The sequence below is a fragment of the Polypterus senegalus genome, chromosome 5 (assembly GCF_016835505.1).
Source record: "Polypterus senegalus isolate Bchr_013 chromosome 5, ASM1683550v1, whole genome shotgun sequence".
Taxonomy (NCBI): Eukaryota; Metazoa; Chordata; class Cladistia; order Polypteriformes; family Polypteridae; genus Polypterus; species Polypterus senegalus.
In genome coordinates, this window is record NC_053158.1 from 186,278,294 (window position 1) to 186,283,419 (window position 5,126).

The following is a 5,126-nucleotide window of genomic DNA, read 5'->3' on the forward strand; positions in this document are numbered from 1 at the left end:
TCTTCCTTGAAAGCAGAAGAAAAAAGATGTACAAATATGATTAGAAAGGATACAAAATTTAAGGACAGAATTACAGTAATTGTTTTCTATGCATGAAATAAACTTGTGCAAACTGGTACAGACTATATGTGCTATTTAAGAAATGCAGACAATATGTGCCATGCAGGAAATGCACCTTTGAGACCTTGCCTTTTAGCAGGTCAGTACAACATCTTAAAAATAAATTTGCAAAATCCCATTTCAATTCTTCACACTATATATTGCTTAACTAAGTGAACTCTTCTATAATGACAACCGATATGTAAACTGCAAAAAGTCATTACCTTTTCACTGCACTAGAATATGAATGTTTCATGTACATTTAAATCTTTAACAAAATGAATTACAAAAAGACTGCAACGATCAACAGAGAGCCTGCAATTATTTAAAAAAAAAAAAAAAACTCAAAGCAAAAATGCAGTCTGACTACCACATGAAACATCAATAATTCAAACCAAGCAATTTCAAAATGTGCTCCACTTACAAACACGTTTCAAGCTTTAAGAGGTAGATGCCAAAAGTAACCATATCCTGTAAAAATTCCACGTTAAAATACTATTAGGTATAAGAGGTAATGTCAATATACTGTAGTCACTGTTAACTAAAGATGATATAAATGGGCCCTTAATGCTCAATTCAACATTACTATTTATGAAAGAAGTGGGTAAAAAGAGACACCATGTATGATCAACAATTTACAAACATTTAATGAGGTTCTTCATGATGTATATTTAAAACCACAATGAATGTGCACTTTCATAATGCTTTATAAATTACTTAATACTAAATGCATCATGCCCATCAGTGTAGAGAATAGCCTACTGTCAAGAACAAACCTTCTCTTAAGATTTTGGTCATATACAAAAAGAATAAAGATATATTCTGCGTCCCAATCCATGGTGCTCCCATTTCTGTCCAAAATGTACTCTGTTTGATGTATTTAGGGACATTTCCTCTTTCCAAGCAATTTTTTAGTGCCAGTACTCATCTTCAAGTGTTTATACATACACATATACACTCACTGATAGACATTCATATAAATGCACACAGCTGTCAGTTTATTAGGTATAGATCCTACCTTCAAATTAATTCTACATTGCATAATGTCATATGTTGAGAAATAGCAGTCTATAGTATACAAAAAATCTGCCAGACCAGCAATTTTATCATCTGTAATAACTTGGTTGTAAGGGGAAAATGTTAAAAAAGGAGTTACACCTTTGGAACTTTGAACATAGCATGACAGATGGTGCTAGAGGTGTCAGTTCTAACATCTTCCAAAAGGCTGTGCATCACGGGTTATGCACAACCATTTCAAGAGTTACTGAGTGATAGTCAATCTGGATTAAGATTATAACTGCCTGTGAACCAATGAGCTCAAAGATAAATGGAAATTATCATTCAAGGAAACAGACTGGCCTCAATTAGGCAAATCCCATGGAATTTCAAGACTAATATAGAGAATGTCCTTTTAGAAAGCACCATGTATTCAGATCATGTACAGTACCAATTCTGTCGACAAGAAATCAACAAAGCACATTCCCAGCAGGCACCAAAACATCAAAAGTGGACAATCCTTGAAGCATGCCTACAAAGCAGTCAATGAATATATGTGTATATACATAAATAAATGACGCTCATAACGCAATACGCTTTCTCGACCACTCAGGTCTACTGATAAATGGTGTCTGGTTACATCAAATCTCAATCCAGCTCTTTTCATGTGTAGCTCCTTGCTGGCGGAACAAGGTGTCCACCTCCATTTGAAATTCTGACTCACTCATTGTGTATAAAAAGCATTTGAAGACCCTCATGGTTGGTGAATCTCTGTGTAACTGATGTCAGTGGCTAGGTTTTTGTAACTAAGAACTGTATCAAGCTTGCATTATTTTCTGAGCTCTCCAATAGAGAAGATCAAGTTTGTAATCTTGGGTACTTGTGCACTAAACGGACGGACGGCATGATAAAGGAAAACAGAAGTGTTTTGGAGGTTGCATAAGGTTTTCTCCCTACCCATTCTAGTGTTGGGGTCCGTGGGGGAGGCTTCACTGCCGTCTGTTTAGGACACGAGTATCAAATCTTGTCCTGTAACACTTGATACCAAACAGTCCCCCAAGGCTGATGGTTACTTGATTATGATAACCTGTTTTGGATAAAAGCATCTAAGGAAATAAATGTAAGAATCCAGGATTATTTTACATCTTGCTAATGAAAAGATGAGAATCTGGAGCTAGCAGCGTAAGTCCATGCAGCCACCCCTTTTGGAGTCAGCAATACAGGCTTGTGGTGGCAGTGCAAATGATGTTAGGAAAATGTTTTCCTGGCACACATCTGGGCCCCCAATAACCACTAAAGGGCACATGAACGGCAAGGCATATCTGAACACCATTGCTGCCCAACTAAATCCCATAACAGGTAAAGTTTATTCCATATTCAGATGGATTGTTTCAGGATAACAATGTATCATGTCACTAGGCTCCTATTGATAATGAATGTTCGCGGGGACGTGACAAGAAGATTTCATTGCTTCAATAGCCCTCATGTTTGTGGGATCTCAACTCTGTCAAGTAGCTTTACAATGTACTGGAAAAGGGCCGTCTGTAGCATGCCTACAAAAAGAAAGTCCTCTAATAACCATTTATTACCTTTAACTCAAAAGGTTTTTCTGTGTTACATAAATATTGTTCCAAGAGATTCAGCAGTGTGAACTGATAGTTTAAGGGGTCCCATTAGATTACCATTATAGCAAAGGTGTTTTACACAGACTTGTGTCTATCAGCTTTAAAGCATGCAGAAACAATCTAGGAAGCAGCCTCTGACCCAAAGCCTCTGTACCACTAAAATATTCCATTATTCATGTCCAGATCTTTCTCTCCTTTACCTTTTTATGTTAATGTTCTTTCCTACAATTTGCAAGTTATATATGCTAAAGATGCCCTTGTAAATTCAGATCTAGAAAAGCTTTGTCTTAAAAAAAGAATTGTTAGCATGTCTGGGATGACACAGCAAGAAAAGCACCTGGCTTGGTATGCTTCTCAAGCAACTTTGATCAAGACATTTATTTATTTATAGAATCCTGATTGCAACTGTATTCGATCAACAAAGTGAACCTGGGATCAAAAGAAATTTGAGATCAACAGTTTTTCCCCGTCAGCCGCAGTACAATTTTGTAGCGCAATCTTTTTTGCTTGGTGCAGCATGCCTACATTTTTCAAAATCGGGTCCTGACGAATTCTTCCTGCTCTGAAAGCCAAAGGCAACACTACTAGGTTTGTGTACCAAATAAACTGGAATAGTCACGATTTAAGCAAAAATATCGCGTCAGTACGCGAAAAAGGTTTACATTAAGGAGCAACTTTATTCCAAATTAATACTTATCTCGAGTCCCTAATTCTTAAAATCTGAAACTCGGGAATCTTAGTGAAATAAGTGGTCGTACTTACACACACAAGACTGTGTGCTCGGGTGACGCTTATGCTATGAATCGCTTCTTATTAATATTGTCAAATCGACTTTACACGCAAAAATTAAATAGTAAATATACGGCATTTAAGGGCAACAGACTGCTGACTGTTTCAAGTGGGGCCAATAACAGGTACGATTAGCAATATCACCTTGTCGAACTTCACACAAAACACTTGAACGAGGTGTCTGCTGGATGTGACTAGGCACCTTCTGCCAACATTACTGTGCTAACCCCTCACTCCGTTACTATTTAGCCACATGATACTGCCTGTCATCGGCTGCAAAATCAGACCAGGCCTAACCGTGACGCTCCAGGCCTAGTTCTGCTCAAAGACATACTAGGAGAAATAGACACAAGTTTAGCCATAGGGGTAAAGGCACAATACCACGTCTCACCGCGTTAAATTTGCCGTGTCTTCAGACCTCAGCCTGCCTCGTGCTGCCTGGAGAGTGGAAAGAGAACAAGCTGGGCCGGACGACGCTTCTCATTCACGCTGGGGGGGAGTCGAAAGTGCATCGCTTTATCTGCGGTTGAGTAAGAAAATATTTTAAGAGTATTAAAGAAACGATAGAATGTTATTAAGAATACGTGTCCAGTAATAAAGCACAAGATATAGAAACAAACGAAACTGTGTACTGTGATATTGAATTCGTATCCCTCTGATGAGTGAGCTGTTGGTACAGTCCAAAATGGAGGGTCGATAAATTTAAAGAGACCAGGCAGGCGCGATCTATTTACTCTCCCAAGGAAGAAAAAAAAAGAAGTGGGAGTGATTCATAGTAAATTTATAATTAGCGATTACGACATTTTTAAATTCGTTAAAACACGATGTGTTACGGAAAAAAAGTATTAGGATTACAAGTAGAGATGGAAAGCTAAATAGATTTTTATTATTTTTAAACAATTACAATTATGAGTGGCTAAAATCATTTCAAAATCATATTTGTGATAACCCACATTATATATTATTTACTCTTGTGCTATTTAATTATTAATAATCTGCCATGAGCAGAGTGTATAGAATAAGTTAAGTTCTTGTTTGCAAATAATGGAACCATCTAGAAGCAGATTTTGATTTTGTTGCCCCAATGTCAGAATTAAAACCACAGGTATGATATATTGAAAAATTGTTTTGATTGTTTCTTGTAATTCCTATATATTTTATGGAATATTACCTATATATTTTATGGGCCAAATTAAAAAATGAAAACCATTTTTTTCTATCAGCTAACAATTTTTCAACAAAAGTTACTTTAATTGAACACCGATGAGTTATAGCAGAAGATAGTAGCATGTATTGTAAAGATGTTCAATAGAATGATCAAAACTTACTACCATCCAGACACAACTTTCTTTTAATGCCAAGATAGAGAAGAAGACTTTGCAGCACAATCCAGTAAAGATGGATCTTTTGTTTACTGCACTGGCATAAGTACAGTTAACTCAGCAGAGATTGGAAGGTTAGGGTGACTCGTCTAAAAGAAGCTTCTTTATAATGTAATTCAAAAACATCAATACCTGTTGCCCACTCTGTGCTTTTGAAAGAAACCTACCAGATCTCTGAAAAACTTCTTGAGAGAATGAACTACAATGAGCAACACTGGTTCATATGTGAGGAGCT